We start from the raw sequence: 12,519 nt of genomic DNA, 5'->3' as shown, positions 1-12,519 counted from the left end.
GCATAACAATAAAACACAGGCTTAACTCAACAGTATTATTTTTCTAACAAAATGATTAAACATACACTAGTCCCCACACATGGACACATACTACATGCAAACATCATCCATAACATATGCAGTACACGTTCAAATATACCTATTTGCACCAGTTAAATAGCTAATATACTTTCTGTTTTACTGTGTGCCAAAATAAAATTTTATCGTGAAAGAATAAATGCTATGGGTATAAACTCATTTGAGGGTGTATTCTATTGTCCTCATTTCCAAAGTAAGACAACACATGTGCCTAAACAAGCTATGTGTAATGAATACTTTTTGAATACTGTGTAGCATGGTAGCAAAATTACTGAGTACCAGAACCTGTGAGTTCTAGCCTTTGCTCTGCCACATGTTAGATTTGTGATATTAATAATGTCATTTAATCGTTTGTAGCCTCTGTTCCCTTGCTTATGAAAAAAGGATAATGATATCTCTCCTATTTACTTTCCAGAGTTGATAGTCACATCAGATGAGCTAAATATACTTTAAGGCATTTGAAGATTATGAATTACTATGCGAAACATTATTATGTTTTAAGCAAATATAAACAATTCCCATTAGTACAGTTAAGGCAAGTTCTGTTTCCTCTTATATATAGTCATTAAAACGTTGAAATTAGTTTATTATTGTTTATTTGCTTTGTTGTATCTGTTACAGAGTCTCTTTGTAATTTCCTATATGTCTGATGAGTTGCTAATCACAATATTAAGTGGTGTTGGTTTTCAATGTTATTGTAAGTATTAGAGCTAATGTTCAAAATCAGGGCAGTATTATATATTAGTGCACTATCAAAGACAGTTAACAGGGAGTAAGGTAGAATTAATGATTAAAACATGAAGAATTGCTACAATATTATATATATTGCTATATAATTTTATCCATTTTTATTAATTAAATAGTTATTGGTCAAGTCATTTTTTTATTGATCTAAATGCCAGGAGCAAGGAAGAGCCAGATCCTTAAGAGTTGACTTGGAGAGAAGGAACACCTTTTTATTTTTAATGTGTGTGTGTTTTTGCTTGGTTTGTTTTGTATCTCATTTCCATTTCTCCAAATCCCTATCCCCAACCATTTATTATGGCTTGGTCCAGATTCTAGAGCCAATGGTTTTTCATATTAAGCTAATGGATAATTAGATGGTGCAGGGATTAATTTCAGAGTTTATATAAGCCCTTTGAAAATGTATGCAAATATACTTTATATTTTATCTAAATGTATACTTTATATGTATTTGTAAATATGCTTTTTCTTTCTCCCCACCCCTTCCTTGGAGAGAAGGTTGATAAGTTTCATTTATTCTCAAAGGACCACATGAGATTAAAAACACTTGGAACTGTTGAGTTAGAGCTATTGGTACCAAAGTGAGCATCAGCTGGAGAAAGAAATTTTCCTTTTTTCCCCTTTTTCCCAACTATCCCACTTGTGTCCTAGACATTTGGATTGGGGTGGGAAGCAGAGAAGGAAGATTAGAGGGCCAGCCAGTGGGGAAGGGATGAGAAAATACCTCTATAATGGCTTTGCCTTTTTTTTTCCTTTCCTTCTTTCTTGCTTTTTAACTCACTTTTTTCTCCTTTCTCCCTCCCTCCTCCCTTTCTGTTTCCTTCCTCCCTTCCTTCCTTTCTCCCTCACTTCCTTTCCTCTGTCCTTCCATCTTTCCTCCCTTCATCTCTCCTTCTTCCTTTTTCTTTTCAATATTTCTCTTCATAAGGTAAAATTTAAGCAAGGATTCTTTTAATTAAGGGCCCGTTTTATTTTAGTACTGTGGCATATTCCTTTACTCATCTGCTTCTCATCACTTGATGCTGATTTTATTCATTTTATCACCATCCCAGTTTTGAGAATATCCTACTCTGTTCTGCAGAAGTACTAGTGCTCTGCAGAAGTTATTTCTGTAATAGAAAATCCATAGAAATCAGTGGGAAAAAAGGTAGTATCTATGCAAAACCTATTCCTTATCTTCATTTTTAACATTTTGTGTCCCTACTTGAATATCATCATCTAAGCCAATATTTTTCCAATAAATAAAATAAAGTGACTAATTTATGAATTATTTAAGATAGAAAATGGGTGAAATTAAGCTGTAATTCTTATATTTACTGATATAATTCAGTTACTTTAGATATGTGGACAAGACCATCTCCAACTTCTATAGAGAATCGAAAAAGAACTCAGGTTACATTTTTAGCTATCTTGAACAAGAACATCCTCTCACCATAAAGAGGGAATAGCTCTCTTCACTTTTTCATTTCATCCAAGTATCTTTGTACCATTATTTATTTTCTTTAGAGAGAATGAGTTTGGGAAAGAAAGAAAAAGGTGATTATGTTATCATGGGTTTCTGTTGTCAGTTAAAAATGTTGCAAAGCAGTTTTCTTGTAGGGTTTGAATTTTCTGGTTGGATTGACTTGGCTGTCAAAAAGTCAAGTAGATCTTTCTTCTCCCAGATTGAATTGATAATTGGCTGAAATAAAATGTTAAGAACAATTAGTAGGGGTAGAATTTTAAAGCTATTTAACACAGCAAACAAACTTCATAGGGCTATTTTGTGTGTGTTTTTTTAAACTTCTCCAGGGAACACATTGTATAACGCTATAACTTCCTGTTCGATGAAGTATTACTTCGTTGACCCACCTGCAGTAACAGCTTAGCTTATACACACACACACACACACACACACACACACATTTCCATCCCACTACTGAATCCTTTTGAAGAAAAATCAAGGTAGTCTCTTATTCACGCAAAAGCATTTAAGAGCACCCGTTTTAAAGATTAGAGATTAATTCTTGCACTAGACGTTTTCAACTTCTTGTTTAAATATGGGAATGCTACTCTTTCTTGTCTTTCTTACCGGTCTACAGGCTTTTTTATCCGTTTCTGTGCCCATTTCAGATTGATAACACTCTCAATACCAGCTAGCCTTCTCATATTCCCTCTGCTGTTGTTTCTGCCCCTACCTTCTCTTACTCTTGCTTTGTTCAGTCCTCTCATGTTTCTCCACTCTTCATACTTAGAATTCTCTTTAACTTCTCATCTGGATGAATGCCTTTTAATTTTTATGTAGACTCAAACCCCATTTATTAGTAGTTTTCTTCTAAGCAGACAACCTCTTCTTTACCAAGAACTTCTCTTTGTAACGGTTTCATCCGTATTAGGCTGTGTATTTTAAACAAACAAATAAAAATAAGTTGATATTTATCTTCCTTCTTAGTCAAAATGCTTCTTGGAAGTTGAGGACTCTTTCTTTGACTTGTTCTGTAGAGTATATATCAGTTTGTCTTCTTAGTAAAGATGACAACATCTCATTGGATTAGGAAAAATTGAAAACCATATGTTCCATGTAAAGAAATCATTTATTGTTTCGATGTTTGTGCCACTCAAACATTGAATGCTTTATTTCTACAAAAGAATATTGATTCGTTTTCTGCAGTGCATCTTATATTTTTCAACCTTCTTAAACAATATATTCTGAAACTGATTTAGTCTTTACATGATGATTTCCTGATAGTCATTATTGTATTCGTTTCCTAGGGCTGCCATAATAGAATATCATAAATTGGGTGGTTTAAACAACAGAGATTTATTGGATCACAGTTCTGGAGGCAAGAAGTCTGAGATCAAGCTATTAGAAGGGATGGTTCCTTATGAGGGCTGTGGGAGGGAATCTGTTTCATGCCTCTTGCTTAGTTTCTGGAGTTTATGGCAATCATTGGAATTCCTTGACCTGTAAGGCATCTCCCTGATTTCTACCTTCACCTTTAATATAGCATTCTCCCAGTGTATGTGTGCCCATGTCCAAATTTCCCCTTTCTTTACAGGCATAAGTCGTAGTAGGGACCCACCTTACTCCATTATGACTGCATCTTAATTAGGGACCCTATTTCCAAATAAGGTCACTTTCTGAGATACTTGGGGTTAAACTTTAACATATGAATTTTGGGAGGACACAATTAAACCCATAATAATTATGAACACTATTTTTTGTGCAGAGCTTTACCACAATGATTTCTACAGGACTTAATAATAGAGATGTTTGCAAGCTGTACATAGTTCTTAGCTTTGCATACTTTTATTTCTCCCTCACCTCCTCTGTCTCCTCTTCATTCTGAGATAAAGTCGTCATTTCTTACAGATATCATTGTACTTTCTTCTGAAAGTGTTTTCTTCCCATGTAATATGAATGGAGGGTCCAGATTACTGATGTTACTGTGTATTAAAGAAGAATAAATTAGTTCCAAGTTAAAGTCTCCTTGGTAAGTAATGATGTATTTGGGCAACAGCATGTACGTTATGGCATTTCTTTTCATTTCCCAAGGGCTCTATTTTCCCTCTTCTGGGTTTTTGACCATGTTAACTTGAGATAACCCTATAAATGAATATAAGATTGCTGGATACTAAGGTACTAGTATATTATTTTCTCCTTACAGAAAACTAAAGAAATATATCTCATAGAAATACTAGAAATTGGTGATCTTGTTTACTAATTGCTCAAGATTTTACTCACTGATATAGGAAAATCACAGTTCCCTTTTAGGTACTAAAAGATGTGAAATTGAAGTAGACAGTACTTACGTTTTTCTGTGATTTTTACAGGGTCTGTTAGACTTCCATCATTCAATAAACATAATACTAGAGCAGAATTGAGTTGAAATCAAATGTTGTGAGTGGGTAAGGTAATGTGCACATCCACTTCTCAGCAGGTGGTTCTAAGCAGGATGCGGGGCCTGCACCCCCAGCTGCTAACCTATCAAGGGTAGCCCATGTGGTTCTCAGGGCACCGTGCTGATGAGCACCCACTGTGGTTCTGATTTTGGCAGCCACGGCTGAATCGGGTCTTTGATCTTTGGAATGGCTTCTGCCACAGTGAGCATATCTGTTTGTTTTGCCCCTCCCTTTGGTCATTATTCCAACCTGGCAGTATAGGACAACAAAAAAAAAAAAAAAAAAAGAGAGAGAGAGAGAGAGGTAGAAGGGGGTTGTGAGAGGATACTTCAGGAACACGGCTGTACAAAGTATGAAAAAGCTGCTTAAAAATTCTGGCTCTGAAAGCTCATGCGTAACATTTTTGCTGACTCATTAATGAATACATTTTATTTTATGTGTCATTCAACAGCCTGCTAAAAATCACTTTTTCTGATTGTATTTTCTCATTACTGGGGTTTTGAATCCATCATAAAATGCAGCCAGCCACACAAAGAAAAGGCTCCCTGTCTTTTAATAGTCTTCCTTCATAAGTGTCTGAATATGCTTGAAAACATTTACTTCTTATGCTTTGATATTTTAAAATCAATTCCTCTAATATATTTGAAAATCAGCTTCAGAGGTTTGATTACATTTTAATTTTATTTGTTTATTTATTTTTAATTGAAAAATAATTATGTATTTTTATGGGGTACAATGTGCTATTTTGATCTGTGTATGCATTGTAGAAATATTTAATCAAGCCAATTAATATACTCATAACCTCACTTGCATGTATGACATTTTGTTGAAATCTTTCAACAGATTTTGTAATAATCTCTATTCCAATATACTATTTGATGAAAAACGTAAAGATGACTATTCCCATTTTATAGCTGAAAAAAATGGAGATACTGAGGTACTATATATGCTGTTTAAGGTTGTAGAAGAGTTAGTGTCATTCTAACAATTTAAGTTTTCATTCTGATATTTGGGGATTTCTATGTTCTGTGTTCTATGCATATGTTCTATGCAATGATCAAAACACTTGATCCACATTATCTTAATAATATCATTGAGGTATCATAGATAAAAAGTAAACTGAGACATAGAAAGGCATTAAATTACTTGTAGCAAATCTCATAGCAAGGTCACAGGGAAGCTGATACAATCTTGGACTTCTTCATATGGGCTAGCCATGACTAGTTTTCTGACAAGAAACATTTTTCTCCTTTTGAGAATGTGAAGGTCGAAGATTTCCACTGAGAAAGCAATGCCTTAAAGAACTCTGAGAAGATTTTAGATTTTTAACTATCAACCAAATATACAGCCCATTATATTGATCACCACTTAACAAGTTTAAAATACGTGAGTTCTAAAATTCTTGTTTAGAAAAACTGGGATTAAGTCACCTTTTCATTCCTTCATTATCTAGGTCTCACTAAGTAAAACATTTTAAAGTGTCAGGTATTTATATAATGTATGTGAAAATATATAAGTTTAGGAATTGGAATGTATGTGGAATTTATTTGGGAAAAATAGCATCTACTTTGAAATGTGTCTGTCATAACTTCTGTTTGTCATCATTTTCAATTAGAAGACAAGGTTTTCGTATATAAGGCTAGAGCCTCAGACAGCTAGTAAGGAAGGAGAGACCAAACAGGCTAAAATTTTACCAAGTTGTAACCAATCCAGGTATCATGAAGAAAGAGTACGTGAAGTTATCTTCTATACTTTTAACTTCTATGAATTAGGATTTTCAATTGAGAAATAAACAGATTCTGGAAAGCCCTGGCTTCCCAGGAGGTGCCACTAGGTTAGTATGGCTCAGACGGATGCTCATTAACTCATCTGCTGGTTTTCCCATACAAAACATCTCAGACAATATCCATAGAATAAAGACCAATAATGGCGGGTCCAGGCAGTCCTTTATCCCAAAGGAGAAACTTTACTTACACACGCAAGCAAATGAAAAGAGCCTCCTTGTAGCCCCTCCATAAAGAAATACCACCATTTCATCTAGAACCAGCTTTATCACCATAAATAAATGTTCTGTTCCATGGATATTTGCACCATAGTTTAGGTCAAGAATTAGAGGTGGCTGGACTTAGTCAATGTCAAGAGAGGAGAAAGAATGTGGAGAGGGCATCAGAGTGCCCAGAGTTGGCAAATGCTGGCAGTTAGCTGTAAAGTTAGCAGCATGGGATTATCTGAAAAGAGCATATGATTATACTGAGTGGTGGCTTCCCCAGTGAGTCCCAAATAAGCTTTTTCATCTACATTGAATACAATGTAATATTGTATTAATCACTTGGAAAAACAAGAATTTTTTCTATTATTAACTGGTGAGTTCATGTGTCATCTATCTCTATTTTGTCTGTCAGCTCTGTTTTTTTTATTTTTTATTATTATTATACTTTAGGTTTTATGGTACATGTGTGCAATGTGCAGGTTAGTTACATATGTGTACCAGTTCAACTATATTATTAACATCTTCAGAGGAAAACCTCCCAGACTACCAAGGCTAATTTGCTTTAGCTAAGATTTATTTACATTTATTGTCTAAGATAGGCTTCAATAATATATGGTCATTTGGTCCAGAAACAGTAAGTCTTAGTTGTATGTGGTAATCTTTAACTCTGAATACTTCAAATGCCATATATTTTACACCTATTCTGGGCTAGATTTTGTGCTATGCACATTAAGCATATCATTTTCTTTTTTTTTTTTTTTGAGATGGAGTCTTAGCTCTGTCACCCAGGCCAGAGTGCAGTGGCATGATCTCGTCTCACTGGAACCTCCATCTCCCAGGTTCAGGTGATTCTCCTGCCTCAGCTCCCCAAGTAGATGGGATTACAGGTTTCTGCCACCACCCCAGCTAGTTTTTGTATTTTTATTAGAGACAGGATTTCACCATGTTGGCCAGGCTGGTCTCGAATTCCTGACTTCAGGTGATCCACCCAACTCAGCCTCCCAAAGTGCTGAGAATACAGTCGTGAGCCACCACGCCTGGACTTATTTTCTTTAATTTTCACAACATAAACGTTACTTGTGACTATAACTATAAAGTAATAAATCTGATTTTTGGTGGACATTAGTTGCCCTGGTCTCATTGTGTAGAATGAATTCACATAGTGTATATCTAGCTTCTCTACTTGTGAGTTTCATAATATACTAGATGGAGATGGTAATAGTACCTAACGCATAATGTTACTGTGGGAATTAAATGAGATACTATATGTAAAGTCCTTAGATTAGTCCCTAGCATATAGTCAGCACTCAATGAATGTTAACTATTATTATGTGTAAGCATTGTGGGAATAAAAATCAAACATTTACTGATAAGTGCTCAGTATATAGTAGGAGCTCAATATGTACATATTTAATGAATTAATAAACTATGTAAGTTCTTTAAATGACTAGATATTACTGATCTATGGTAAATAGTATTCTGGCTGTTGCCTTACACTGTTAAATATAATATAAAGCAAAATGTTAAATAACACCAAGAATTCTGTATAGTTTTTAGGAGTATTTACTAGCTATGAAAGAGCTTTTTGGGGGTTTAGGAGTATTGTTTCCTTTCTCATTTAACATTTGCACTCTTAGTCCCATAAAGCATGTGCTATCTGACTAGAGGTAGATGTGTGACAACAAAATGGACATAGATTTTTCCTCTTCCTTTAACAGTCATGCAGATATGATTTATCTTATGGTACAATGAAAACAGAAGCAGTACAAGCCTGCCCATTGTAAAAGAAGATAAATGGGCAAGAAAACACAGAAAGGCAGTGTGTGTCAAGCATGCTTCATGTTTGCCTCAGAGAACTGAAACACACAAAGTGAGAAAGACATGTATGTTACTATGTGCCAGTGCTAGAGATGCTGCATGCTTTTTTGATGATATCAAGACATTATAGTTTTGGGGAACATTTGTTTCTTAATAAATTTATTTTTAAATCCTGCAATATTTACCATCTGAAACATTTATCTGAAATTGTCATGTATTAAATCCCATCTTTTCTAGAACTGGTGCTCTGCTTCTAGTAACAGTTTGAGAAAGGGTTCAAAGGTTTGCCTCTCCCTAGAATGTTCTTCTTACCACTGGTACTTCTACTCAACCTTTACAAATAGTTGATGCATCACTTCTAGGAGGCCCATCCTATATGTTTATTTATATTTGTGTCATTGCTCTGGCTATATTGTATTACAGTTTTTAGTTGAGATGTGTGTTTTGTCTTTTAGAGTCTGGTGAATAAATTGTGAGCTTCTTGAATAACGAGGCTGTGCTTTACTTATCTCCAATATTATTCAGTTCCTGAAATAGAGTAGATGCTCAATAAATATGTATCCAATAAATTAATAGATTTGCAGTCTCAAACACAGGCGTATATTCTTATATAACATTAAGGACATTAATAAAATTTTTTTCTCTGCATGTTCCTAAAGTGATCGTGAGTCTTTAGAAATTGTTTATGAACATATTAATATGTTTCTTAGTGCTCTAGTCACTTTGAGGGAAATTTTTTAATCTTTGAAAAAAAAATTTTTTAATATCTGTATATTCTTTTTTACCCCGAGCATTACTTTTGCATAATGAACTCAAGTGTGTTGACAGTTACTGATTATTTGGTTGAGCCACACAGAAACTGTTAGGAATCCTTATTTTTATTTGCACACTATCTGTTTGGTGGCTTTGTTCAAGCCCATGGATTATGTCAGTCAACTGGAAAAGTCTTACTTTAAAGCAAAATTCTCAGCATTTAATACAGTGTGTAGCATATATTTGGGAGGCAATAAATGTTCATAGAATGCATGAACAAATCAGTCATTGTTGCAAACTGTTTTGAGGATGAAGTATGAGATTTTTTGTTAAGGCTAAATGAAATGCCCAGTATCACATAGCAGGATAAGAGAAACTCTGACACTCATAACTCATACTTCTGTGTTTCCAGACTGTTACCCAAGCTCACTGAGAAGTGCAGTATATGTCTGATTTCTCAACTTCACCCTGCAGTAAACTTTTGCAATCCAGAGGCTAGAGACCTCTTTTGTGAATGTTGTCTGCCCAATGACTGTGTTGACACCAGGGAGGACCTAGCAGATAAAGTGGAGGAACATATGGTTTCCATCTGAATACAAATTGGTGGACATAACGTGGTAATTCAACTGAGATGTCCTCTATATTGTAAACTGAAAGAGTATGATTAGAGGTGTTTATAAACGGCATCTGAATTCCCCCACACCCCTCCCCATCCCCTTTCCACTGTAGTTTTATCTGTCTGAATCATAGCAATCTAGTGTCCCAGCTTCACTGCATTATTTGTGAAAATGGCCAGTGTGAGGAATTATTAATTAAAGCTAACAAATCACCCTGACGAGCTGCGCCCTGGCATGGCTGAAGGTTGATTGGCGAAAGTGTTCTCCTTTGGAGAAAAGACTTTTTGTGCTTGTGACGCAGTCAGGGACGGATTATTGAATATGCAAGTTAGAAGAAAAATCACAGGACAAGCAAATTGAGTATTTACTGGCAAATAATTGCTCTCTTAAGCTGTGGCTCTCTTCCTAAATTCTTAACATTCCCGAGGGTTAGAAAGAAACACAGAAAAATGCATCGGTACAGAGTACATTTCAAAAAAAATACATAGACTGATGTTTCAGACTTGTGCAGGTAAGTGTGATTGTGTGTGCATGGAAAGTGAAAGAACAAGGGAAAGCAAAGGAAAGATAGGGGAAAAAGCATAACTGTTAGTCTGGTGAGTTTTTAAAATCAACTTGTTTATTGGAGCTCAGCGTATTTCTAAGTCGGAAATTTAGTTTCAGTGCTGCATTTATTGTGAAAGTTAGAGATGTGAGAATGAGAGGATTTTCTCAAAGTTGTTTGTCTTTATTAGCAGAAGAATATGTTAATGTTTTGTCCCAATAGTAATTATAAATTTTGTTCATATATTTGTGGATATATGTGTAAAATTATCACTTGATTTAAAGATCTTTAGTTATTTTCAACATTGTTGATTATGACACGTCATACAGTGTTTCGAACATATTTGGGTACAACTATTGCATTTATTTTTAAAAGTAAACACTGTTTTCATTAGGACCAAGCTAATCCTTATTGAGAATTTCTAAAGGGACATTATAGTTTTGGAATACTTAAACTTCAGACTTCTATAATAACTAAAGTGTCCTTATTGGCAATTGTGTGGTCTTTTTATCTGTAATGTTAATCAGACTGCTAAGTTTTGTGGACCTCGTAAGACAGGAGAGACTAGTTTAGAGGTCTTTCAGGAATAAATTTAAATACATAGAAATATAAGTGTGCAAATGAAGGTTAATTCCATGTATAAAATATAGACATTAAGAAACAGAGATACTCTTACAAGTACAGCTAGGTTATGTGAGCAACATTACCAGAATATATATATCCATTGCAGATGAATTGCATATTCTGTGATAACCTGGAAAATGCACTTTCATCGACAGCAAACTGATTTTGAAATGAAAATAAGTGACTGGAAAAATAGTGCTTTTGGCTTTTATTAACTATGAAAAACATTGATTTAAAACAAAGGCATAATCATAATTTAAACTAAATTAACTAATTAATAATTGCAAGATGTTTTAACAATATAACATCTACATGATACTAGTAATAGGAATAATAATAAAAATGGAAAATCTGGTAATCACACAGAAATTGATCAGATGACTTTCATGTTTTAGAAAATCAGAATTTTAAAATATAAATAAATAAAACATATGTTGCCTTAGTCTAATCTATTCCTTGAACCAAGTAATATTGTATTGGTTAGGATTTTTCTCTTACTATATCCTATTTTATTAAAAAATGTAATTTGTCTTAGTGTAGGGAATAGAGCTCATAAGAAAGTTTAGAAAATGTATTTCTTAAAGGTTTAATTCCCACTGGATCACATTCTGTCCTCAGATTTCAAGAGGCAGCCTCCTTAAAGTTTCTTGTGACTATTTGAGGGCAAAATTTGGTCCATTCTTTAGAAATAGCAAAGGGGGCACTTAAAGCATATGTTCAGAGACTTAACCATCTGCCTGCTTTATTATGAATACCACAGAGTTATGAGAAATTGGAAAGACTTAAAAATTGAACCAGAGTTCTATGCAAGATTTTAAAAATACAGCACTCTGATTTTTTTAAAAAATGTTTTGCAACCACCTACTTTTGCTAAGTATATCTTATTAGTCCTCTATGTAAGAATAGTATTATTCCACCTTTTTGACGTATGGGAAATGAATGGCAAAGTACAGTTGAGTGACATGAACCTATAGAAAGTTAAGCATAATCCTTTCTCTCTGATTTAACCCACTAAATATGAATACCTGTGGAGTTTTATACTTGTCATCAGTGAAACTCACAGTGACTTAGAGAAACATTATAAAATGGTGACTGCTGGAACAAAAATGAAGTCCAGCTGCTAGTTTCTGGACTGTCTACAAATGAGCTGCAAGAGACATGCGGAGGCCAGACTAAAGAGCACTTCTGTAATCCAACTGTGATGTAATGAAAGTATGAATCAGCTATTGGTTGCCCATGCTGAGGGGGAAAAGCAACAAAATATTTTTTTAAAGTGCAAATTGGCATTATTGCCAGGTGGTACTGTATTCCTTTGGTATCTGGTAGGATATGAAATTCAGAAATTAATAAAAGAACAAAAATCATATTTAAGTCCTAAGCATAGTAATATTTCACCTAGAGTGGTCGTATAAGGACATATCAGTATGAATATAATTGTTAAAATGTCTAATGCTCAATTAGAGGTCTTC

The 12,519-nt window shown here is 34.4% G+C and overlaps 1 protein-coding gene across 5 annotated transcripts in view; it reads left to right on the top strand.

Moving 5' to 3' along the window:
• The window catches only part of ZBTB20 (zinc finger and BTB domain containing 20), an 838,685-nt gene that overhangs the window by 383,529 nt on the left and 442,637 nt on the right, over positions 1–12,519 (top strand). The window contains exon 1 of one of the 5 annotated variants that reach the window (XM_054482795.2): positions 10,202–10,393. The exons of the other annotated variants lie outside the window; for them this stretch is intronic. The gene's annotated coding sequence lies outside the window, so the exon portion shown is untranslated. Of the gene's footprint in view, positions 1–10,201; positions 10,394–12,519 lie in introns of those variants that run through there. 5 annotated transcript variants of the gene reach the window in all.

The sequence above is a fragment of the Pongo pygmaeus genome, chromosome 2 (genome assembly GCF_028885625.2).
Source record: "Pongo pygmaeus isolate AG05252 chromosome 2, NHGRI_mPonPyg2-v2.0_pri, whole genome shotgun sequence".
NCBI lineage: Eukaryota > Metazoa > Chordata > Mammalia > Primates > Hominidae > Pongo > Pongo pygmaeus.
Note: the sequence above shows the minus strand (reverse complement) of the source record. Positions and strands in the feature narration are given on the sequence as shown.